Genomic DNA, 11360 nt, shown 5'->3' with positions numbered 1-11360 from the left:
AATGGGGCCTAAATTGTACATTTTTATCTTCTTCTTGAGAACCCCATGACCCATTTTCACCAAACTTGGCAGGTAGCATCCCTAGGGGGTTAGGATCTCAATTTGTTAAAATGGGCACCATGCCACACCCAGGGGGCCCCCAGGGGTCCCAAACCCCCCAAATGAAGGAATCTTTATAAATCTTCTCTAGAATCAAAAGTTATAGAGCTGAGATAATACTACAAGTTTGTTCATAGGAGATCCAGGGGTGCCCCTCTTGGGTAGGGGGGGGGGGGAGGGGGGGGGGGGTGGTTGGAAGGGTCCAAATGGGGGCCTGAATTGTACATTTTCATCTTCTTCCTGAAAACCTCATGATGGATTTTTGTCAAACTTGGCAGGTAGCATCCCTAGGGGTCAATATCTCAATTTATCAAAATGGGCACCATGCCCCACCCAGAGGGCCCCAGGGGGCCCCAATCCCCCCAAATTAAGGAATCTTAAAAAAATGGGCCCTTGATATTGTACATTTTCATCTTCTACTTGAGAATGCCTGGTCAAATTTTGGTAGAGCTGTGAATGATTTAGATTAGTGACTGCGTGAAAGGTGAACTTGCGATACTCAGGTGAGCGCTAGACCCGCGGGTCTCTTGTTTAAAACTTTATGATTTACCTGTAAAGAAGGTCACGCAAATAAGCAAGATGAGTCAAAATATTTCCTTTTCTGTATTTATTATGAAAATAACTCTGGTATGTTTGAATTGAAATATTGCACCAGTTACAATTAAATGTGAGAAGAGTGTAATAAAATAACATTGTAAGACATTCAAAATATGGACAGTTAAATAAATGTAACATGTACGATGTAGAATGTAGAGCTACATTTAGCCCCCTCCCAGATCACTAGTGAAGAAGTCCATGAAGTCAAAGACTATAAACAAGCAATCGGTGATGAAAATGTAAACAAAGTAGGGGTTGAAAAGTTCAAGTGTCAAAATACATGTACTGTACGTAGCGAGCTGGTCAATGTACTCGCTTACCAGTGTGCGTCCTTCGTGGCGGCTGCTGCGGTTGTGTTGGCTGGTGCAGTGTCGACTGCTGCGGTTGCGTAGGCTGCTGCGGCTGCTGCCGCGGTGCGGTGAGTGGAACGCTGAGTGTACTCGCCGGAGTCCTGGCAGGGACAGGCGTAGGCGTTGGTGGGAGGGTAGCCGACGGAGCGGGAAAGGACTGGGATATGGATGACAGTGCTGCCACTGTTGCCACTGATAGTGGCGTTGCAACCTCGATGATCTTGTCTGCAAGTTCAGCAACTTGCTCGATGGTGACTTCAGTGGACGTAGATGCCAAAATCTGCTGAACGTTGTTAGGTAGTCGTTGTAAAAACAGCTGTTTGAGACTGCTGTCCTCTAAAGTAGCGTCCCCGAGCAGTTGTTTCATGCGGTGTAAGAGTTGAGATGGTTTACGGTCGCCCAGCTCCTCTGCCGTGAGTAGCTGATGGAGCTGCCGCTGCTCCAATACGGTGGTCCTTTTTATGAGCTCGGCCTTCACCTTGTCATATGCGTCGGTGGCGGAAGGGGAGATGATGAAATCCCTCACTTCCTGCACTATCTCTGGTTGCAGGGAGGAGATCACATAGGCGAAATGCGTTTGTTGAGTGGTGATGCTCTTGGTGGTGAACTGTGCCTCTACCTGAGCAAATCAGAGGGCGGGATCGTTCGGCCAAAAAGGGGGGAGCTTGAGGCTGACCGCCGTGACCGTTGGTGTCGATGTCGTGGCGGCAGGGGTAGCGTTATCCTCGTCGGCCATTGTAGTAGTGAAGGATGAAGGATGAAAGACGTGGAATTGGCCCTATGTAAACTATCACGTACAGTAGGGGTCACCAATATGGGAAAATTGATTTGAATTTGGCAATAAATGTGTATGTGTGTTGTTGTTGTTTTAACGTTAGCGCTACTAGAATTGTTAGAATAAAATCGCATCTACAACCACACAAGCAAAATGCGTGTTCACACAATCAATCTCCCTTTTTTTAAACTTTATGATTTACCTGGAAAGAAGTTCACACAAATAAGCAAGATGAGTCAAGATATTCCCTTTTCTGTATTTATTATGAAAATAACTCTGGTATGTTGGAATTGAAATATTGCACCAGTTACAAACTGTATAATTAAATGTGAGAAGAGTGTAATGAAATGACATTGTAAGACACTCAAAATACTGTATGGACGGTTAAATAAATGTAACATGTACGATGTAGAATGTAGAATATAGCGCTACACTTTCATGCAGCTAAGCCTGGCCCAATTCAATAATCCATCATATGTAGGTCATTCAGACTGGTTGTGTCACGCATGGGTTCTGAGGAATTTATTGAGTACATGTACCCTCTCCTTTCATTTTAGTTCCATGGTATATTATACATATGCTTCACGTTAGGGAGAACTTTGTTTGATTAAGATTCCTTTCCTGAGTCATTCATGTGAGTTCCATTCTGCCATTTTAGTTCCATCTGAATTTCTGAGAAGTCCAGTCTTGCCTCACTTATCCGTACTACTCGTGAGTCGCACAGCCACTTGTTCAAAGTGGTCTGAGTGACTGTTTGTTGCTCTGGAGGCATGGCAGGTGAGTAATCCCCTCTGTCACCTTGTAATCTACTTTCTTAGGAAATATTGTTTCTTGGTATGTTGCAGGGTCACAAAAATTCACTGTGGCTCCCACCAACTAGGTTGGAAATTGCGAGAGCCCTCCTAGAGTGGCTGATAAAAGGCTGCAGGTCTTCCAACTTTTAACTGTAATTGGTCCAAGGGGACGTGGCTGTTGTATGTAGGCATGGGCATGGACGGTTGGTTAGGTTAAGCAGGATGTTTTAGGCACCTCCAGGGGTGGCTTAACATCTTTCAACAGCAGAGCCCCAGGTTTGCATACAAAGGGGCGATCACTTCTTCAGTTGGTCTTTGTGAAAAGATCTTTCTTTCTCGGTTGACTTGGATTTCAACTTCCATAGAGTCTGTTTGTATTCAGACATTCCTTAACCATGTCTGCTAAATATAGAGAAACATGTGTATTTTGATCATTATTCAGTAACTTCTGTGTATTAGTGATATAGCTTGGAGTCCTCTTTGTTACATCAGCCCAATTTCTCTTTGCTCATGCATCAATTTAGTGTATTTTGTCAGAACATGGGGTGACTGAACACACTCTGAATACACGTTCAACAGGGATTCAGTGCACACTTGCAGACTATCATCTTGATCTTTGCCCCCTTTTTCCTACCATTTTGCCTGGTTACTTTACCATCATGTTTATTTTGCTTCATTCATTCTTCTGATTACTTGCATTGACTATTGTTAGTCCTCTGCTGTCTGTCCGTGACCTTTCAAACATGCAGTTCTCTTCCCGACCATAGTATTCCCTCTACCACTACCCTTATTTTTTCTCCCTTTTATCCAGTTATCCTTCCAGGAGAAAATGTAAGCACATGAACACAGACCTGATAACCTTTGCACCCATATTCACAGTCCTCATGTCATAATTAATACCTATATCTTGGTGCAATTTCTCATTAAAAAAAAAGAAAAGCAAAGAGAGAAGAAAATCAGAAAATGTCACGGTCAAAGCTGAAGTGAGGGTACATGACTGTGTGATCACAAACAATTTTTGCAAATTTGACATGTTCCAGAATGGAATAACATGCATGCATACATAAAAAGCCAAATACTGGAGGAAAAAAAAGCATGCATTTAGAGCCTACTGGAATTATTACAGTTAGTGATTATTGCCACTTTGATTTTACAGAAGATTTCCTGGTTTCATTTAGGAATTACATTCCCATCTCGATGCATACTGTACAGTAAAAGTGGATATTTTTGCGCGACTAATTTTTTGCGCTTGGCCAGATGAGAAGAGTTTTGTGTGTTTTTAATTCTGTGGAATCAAGACATGGAACTACTGGAACACATGGCTAGCAAAAATATTTGTGTGCTTTTATTTCGCGCTAGTTTCTGGTTGTGCGAAATGCAAGAAAATTTCAACACCAAGAAAATTTCCACTTTTACAGCACCTCATATTATCAGCAAAACTGTCATTGGCAAAACATGTACGATATGTATGTTGGTACCATTTCTGTCTTTTAAACTGGTCTCGTTTCAGTATTCTTATGAGGTTGACTACTGCTTTAGGGTAGAAATCAGTGCCCTGCTAAAGTCATTACAAAAGAGTTTCCTTGTAGAATAAGACTTGTTAAAATGTTATGTATGTAGACCTAGATAGGAGACAAGGTATCATTGCGGTTAATGTGCTTACCACATTTTTTATTTGTCCTGAATCAGATACGAGAATTTTTTTTTTCGTGAATGTAATTCCCAGACAAAAGCTATTCCTAGCACCAGTAGTAGCCTGCATATTTTCTGTCAGAGATTTTATTCTTCCACAGATTGAAAAAGCTGTGTAGCCAAAAAATAATTGTCCATGTGACTTCAGCCATGCAAAGGTGTGTGTATGGCATTGTGTTTATCAGGTACCATTTCATTAAGAGATACATAAAGTTATTGCAGATGCTTTGGTTTAGTGATCTCAGTGATTCTATTTTTTTTTTTGTGTGTACAATGTATATACATTAAAGGCAAGTGTAACATCATTTGAATTAATTTATTATTATTAAATCAAATAAAGATTATCTGAAAAAAAAAAGTATTTTAGTGTGTACATCCTTGTGTTTGTGTCTGCATATCCACGTCTTCATAGTACTTCTACATATTGTGGTTTTCTTCTTGTGTACATGCTAAGACACATAATCATGAACCACTTGTGTGACATGTTGATGTATATCACATCACTGCAGAAGGGTGCGGGTATTCTACATGAAATTTGATCAGTCCAGTTTTGCATAGACATATTCACTGTGGAAACTGAGCAAAATTGTGTGTTCCACCTTAGATATGTGTTTGCATTCCCGTTACCATCCCATTTAGTGTACAATTTTGTTGGTTGTGTGTTTGCTCTTTATGCTTCTGGTTCTTGTGCAATCAAACTGTTATCGTTACCTTGGTCTCTGAATCAAAATGCCTATTCTTTTTGTGCAGTGTGTGTGTCCAATGTGCCTACTCACTCTTGGCATTATTCGTTTGTGATTTCCTGTCTATTGTGTCTGTAAAAAAGTATTATATACAGTGGACTCCCGTTATAATGAAGTCCTTGGGACCGTTTTCTTTTGTTATATCAAAATTTCATTATAACCAAACAAATCAACAATAAAAAACAGAGAGCCGATAATGTCAAGGCTGGAATTTTTATTTCGTTGTAAACGTGTTCGTTATAATAGGAGTACACTCAGTCTGTACTATAAGTGCCCCATGGTAAAGCTACAGTGGAATACCAGCCATTCTGTGTGACCTTGCGTCACATCACTGTTCATTTAGCCTCTGTCTCTCTGTCTGTCTGTCTGTCTGTCTCTCTTTATATATATATATCTTCCAATCTATCTACAGGGATGCCAGTTTTTAGGCAAAAGATTGAATTCAGGCCCGCGCCCTGGCATTATCAAAGTTCAGGCTCTTTCGTGTACAAATCAGCTTCATGTAGATGTGTTTCAGACCCTCTCTTTCATTCTAACCGGCATCCCTGTTTCTTTCTAACTTTGTGTGTGTGTGTGTGTGTGTGTGTGTGTGTGTGTGTGTGTGTAGATAAATAGTTGATAGGTAGATAGTTTACAAATATACTTTGCCTTGAGCGTTTCTTGTTAAAACTATAGGCAGAGGTGACTCCAAAAGAACTATTCACTGAGGGGCCCAGCCCTGAAGTGAATAGTTCTTTTTGAGGCACCGAAGCCTATAGTTTTAACAAGAAACTCGAAATTAGGCAAAGTATATTTGTTTTATACTTTGGATCAAAAATTTAAACAAAAGAAGGGGGAAATGCAAAGCGAGAAGTCGTATGATGGATGCGATGTTGTAAAGGGATCCTACATTGATCCTACATGAAGAAGCATGTCGCTGCGCACGATGTGACCTGCTTTATGTGATGTTTGTAAAAAAGAAAAAAAAGTTACATTTACAAGCGCGATGTACGGTGTGAAGGTGCGAGAAACAATGCACAATTTCAGAATTGTTTTTACGACGTCACAATTGTTTTGTTAGAAATTGATACATTTTACAGAGTGACGGTACTAGCAGTGCGCAATGTCAAAATTGCTTTGTGGCGTCACAATTATTTTGCTAGAAATCGCTACATTTCACAGAGTGACTGTGCAAAGCTGCGCACAATTTCAGAATTGCTTTGTGACATCATTTTGCAAATAGTACTTTATGGACTGTCAACTTTCTGAAATAGCTGAAAACACCTTTAATCACGTGAAGCTCTTTCAACTAATCACGAGAGGATAAATTTTTGATCCAAAATATAAATAAATCTATAGATTGATAGACTGATCTCTGTTACACTCCTCATTTACATCCCGGCAGTCTTGTTCCATATAGTTCATGGGCCAAGACCCGAAAAATGGGTTATTGGTACCACCTGAGGTGGCAAAACCTTTTTGGTGTCATTTTGTGTGACGGGCATAGATATGCTTATCAAGCTATGATAGCATTTCCAAATGAGTAGCATAGTCATAGTAAATGAATTTTTAACCAATTTGGTCTCGTTTTTATATCCCTATACTTCTGAATCGAAACTAACTGCTATACAAAGAAGAGCACTGTCTTCTGTATGTCCACAGGCATTCTGTTGTAAACGCGGTGCGCTTAGTCTTTATTCAAGGCAGCGAAGGGAATATCCAAAGGGTTATGATGTCCACAGCTGTCACGCGGTGCGCTTAGTTTTTATCTAAACCAATGTACCGTTATCATATCTAAAGTTCCTAATAAAAGGGATGATCTATACTGTTTTTATACTACCCTCTCAACAAATACATCAGTTTTAAACAAAAATCACTCTGTTCATTTACAATATTATTTATTTACATCGTATAATGTATTGTAGTGTAGTCCTACTGGTACATTGTTTTCGCATTATCTTTCATTGTTGGATGGAAATAAAGTGACATTGGCTTGGTATTAGCGTTTTCACCTTAAAGGACAAGTTCACTTTCATAAACATAAGGATTGAGAAAATGCAACAACATTAGTAGAACACATCAGTGAAAGTTTGAGGAAAATTGGACAATCGATGCAGAAGTTATGAATTTTTTAAATTTTTGTGTTGGAACCGCTGGATGATGAGACTACTACAGCTTGTGAGTCATATGCGTACAACAGTATAAAGAAAATGTAAAAGAAAATTCAACATATTTTCACTTTTTTCGCATAATAAAGAGCACTTGACTTGCCTCTTTCTAAAGGCAAGGGGAATAATACTACCCATAACATTTGTCGGTAACAAGTCAGGGGAATGTGTACTTTTTTCAAAAGATGGAATTTTGTGAAATTCTCTTTATGTTTTCCTTATATTGTTGTACGCATGTGACATCTAAGTTATTCATACACTGCAGTAGTCTTCTCATCCAGCGGGTACTGCACAAAAACTTCAAAAATTCATAACTTTTGAACGGATTATCTGATTTTCCTCAAACTTTCAATGATGTGTTCTACTAATATTGCTACATTCTCTCAATCCTTATGTTTATAAAGGTGAACTTGTCCTTTAAGTAGCATTTTCACCGGAAAATAATAAATATTGAAAAATACGGTAAAATTCACCAGGAATTGCTTTTTTGTTGTTGTTGTTTTTAGATAAAGGGATATACACTGTATCATAAGCTTTGGATATTCCCTTCGCCGTCTTGAATAAAGACTAAGCGCTTTCGATATCATAATCTTTGGATATTCCCTTCGCTGCCTTGAATAAAGGCTAAGCGCATCGCGTTTACAACAGAACACCTGTGAACATACAGAAGACAGTGTTTTTCTTTGTATAGCGGTTAGTCTCGATTAAGAAGTACCAATATCTGGCCTGGCCCATGGACTAATATTTGAAGAGAGATGTGGTTAAAGCTATAATGTACAAACCAGAATTTGCTTATATGTCAGAACAAAATTATACTCTGAATATGTTGGGTTAAAAGCACAGGCAGTCAAGGTTTTAGAACAGTACAGTACATACCATTTTAAGAAAACAAGAAACAAAGAAGACAAATTGTCCCTTTCTGTTCTTTTTTTTATTTGCACCAACTACCAAGTAAGCTATGCCACAACCAACTCCCCTTCACACAGCATGCCTACAATAATAGCACACCTAGCATGAGATATTAGGCATAATTTAACAGTGTACAATTACGTGTATGTAACTTGGGAGAGCAATAGATATCTTTGTATTTACACTTTGCATTTGTACAAACATATTGTATTAAAAAGTAGTATTTACTACTGAAGTAAATAGCAGACGTACATTCCCAGAATGAGATAACTTCAAGATGGCAAAGGAGTCAGAATTTTATGAGGCAAGGTGAAAGATTGCTACAACTATCAGAGCAAGACTGGTATCACATATTTGTAAATAACTGCAACCTTATTTGATCAGAAAAATAATGATTTCATTATAACTTCATGCATAAAAGGGCTAGGAACACAAACAAAATGGAAGAGTCATTCTTACATACATAGATTTATCTTAACCCTAACTAGGCCGGGGGGGGGGGGCCTCTCGATGTTCCGTGCGATGTATCGCAATCGCAAAAAGCTATCGCCGCGACGTTTCACGACTTTTTTCTTCGAGTCTCCCGCATCTTTTGACACGAAATTTGTGACGCCCGGGCGCATGGTTCCGAAGTTACGCATGAATATGTACATGCATGTCAGACCAAAAATTGCTCAAAACGTGAATTCGTGTACAATTTCAATGCAAACTGTGCTTACAGGCAAATTTCATAAAAGCATGATTATTTTGGTGTTTTATTGATTAAAACCAATGAATAACATATTTTCTTGTTCGGAGCGATGTCGCGGACAAATTTCATTGAAAAAACAATGAAAAACATAAAGTCGAAAAAACAAAGAAATACATAAGAAATTAAAAAAAACAATAAAATACTTAAAGAATTTTTTCTGATGTCAAAATTTTTGTTAATTACATTTGCTAAGGACACTAAAAAGAATATTTACACAAAAAAAGTGCCTGTTTTGAGCTTTATTTTGTGACTTATACCAAATAGTCTGATTTCATGCATCATTATGCATAAATTAGCATAGTTTAGCATAAATGATAATTTTTTGAAAAATTAACTTCCAGGTATTTTAGATTACATCATAGGCAATGTGTGCGCCAATTTTCGTCGCAATCGCGCGTCGGCGGCCGAGATCTGGAGGGGGGGATGCGACGCCCGTTCGAAAAAAATTTGTCAACCCCAAAATTGCTCCAAAACGTGATTTTGTGTACAAATTCAATGCAAATTGTGTTTTTTCAATTAATTCACATAAAAATTTCTATCTTCACTTAGAATGACCGAAATTAATTTATTTTAGCATGATAATGCTTCGAAAGATGTCTGTGACAAATTTTGGCCAAAAAACAAACAAAAACAAAAGGTCAAAAAACAAAGAAATACATAAGAAATTCAAAAAACAATAAAATACATAAGAAATTAATTTCGATACAGATTTTTTTTTATCCTATGTCTCAGAAGAATGATACAAGAAACATTTTTAAAAAGAAATTAGCTTGATTGGAGCATTAATAAGTGATTTAGAGCCCAAAACTGATTTTATGCATAAATTACAATAATTAATATAAAATATAAGAAAAATTTTTCGGAGAAAGCAACTGTACATTTTGATAGAATACGTCGCGGGCGTCGCATGTGCCGATTTTCGGCGCGATCGCGCGTTCCACAGGCGAGATCTGAAGGGGGGGGGCGGAATCTGCCCCCCCCCCCCCCCCCCCCCCCCCCCCCCCCCCCCCCCCAGATATAGCATAGCCAAAAAAGCCCAGCCCGATTAGGGTTAAAAAACAACAACAAACCAAACAAATACATTCACAACTACCACATGGACAAAGATAGGTAAGGCTAAATAATTTGTCCTGCCTGTGAAGTATTTCATCTAGTCCTACAAACTAAAATTTATGCTTGTAGTGTTGTAAGGCAAATGGCTGGTGTATATTCAGTCCACTTGTGACTGTGGAATTTTGAGCAAGAAAAAGAGGAAAGTGGGGGAAAAATGGAGGCTTTGCCTCAATATACATCTCCATTCCAAGCACTATTTTTTTTATAGCTAAGGTAACAAGGCTATCTCTGGTTCAAGTAACATCTCTTATTGTCAAGTAACATCTCTTATTGTTATTTGGTATACAAATAATGAATGTCTATGAGTGCAATAGACAGAATAATTCATGAGGTGAAAGATGAATGATCCATTCAACGAGGCTGCACCTCGTTGAATGGAAGAATAATTTAATCTTTCACCGAATGAAATATTCTGTCTGTTGCACAAATGAAAAACATTTATCATTTCTATATAACACCTAAAATAGATCCTTGTCACTTGATGTTTTATGAATTTAGAAACAATGAGAAAATGTGTAAGATAGAGATCTGAGATTGAGAGAGTGCTCACTAAGCATTATACGCTAGCGCATTGTTACATACTGCAAATGCAAGGGTTTTACATAATTATGTGGTGTGCCGGGCTCTCAGTGCACGTGCAATGGAGCAAATCGTATGGATCCAAGATTGCGCAGTAAATGTAGCCACAATTGCATGAATGATGATGTAATAGTAAAATGGAACAAGTGATCAATATCAAATTACCAATCAAATGACAAGGATCTACACGTGTATAAATAATTGGTAAGTAGTTGAATAATACACACTAGCAATTTGAAGTTAGCATGGAGCAATAACAGAAATGGATGTGTAGAACTTCCAGAACCACTGTAAATGTTTTTGAGCTAGTGGGACGATCATCTTCATGTTACAGTTTATCATGCAGCATGGGAAAAGGAAGTACAATTTCATATATTCTAGAAACTCTTTTCATTTCTCATTTCTCAAATGGATGAGATTTCTGTCTTTTTTAAAGAGTTATTAGGTTGTTCATATACACATATAGATAAAAACTGAATAATTCAGGGCAAGAGAAAAGAAAAAAGCTTTTAATATTCTAGAACTTTCGTCAGTATTGAGAGTAAATGATACATGTCTTGCTCTTAAAGACAAGGGTGTTTAAAAAAACTATAATAGAATCTCTAACAATCACAAACTGCAGTCAACATATAAGTCAATGGACAAGGTGCAATACGTGATTGGCTGAAAGACTTTGCCAAACTAGCGAACAACATTGGCTTTCATATTACTCTTTTAATAATCCAATCCCTTATAGAAACCCATCAGCCTTCCATAGATGTATCAAATACACATACTCATATCGTCGCTGGGGCAACAAGACCCCGTATCT

This window comes from Diadema antillarum, unplaced genomic scaffold (genome assembly GCF_040938485.1).
Source record: "Diadema antillarum isolate AM-2024a unplaced genomic scaffold, OU_Dant_1.0 seq00001273_RagTag, whole genome shotgun sequence".
NCBI lineage: Eukaryota > Metazoa > Echinodermata > Echinoidea > Diadematoida > Diadematidae > Diadema > Diadema antillarum.
Note: the sequence above shows the minus strand (reverse complement) of the source record.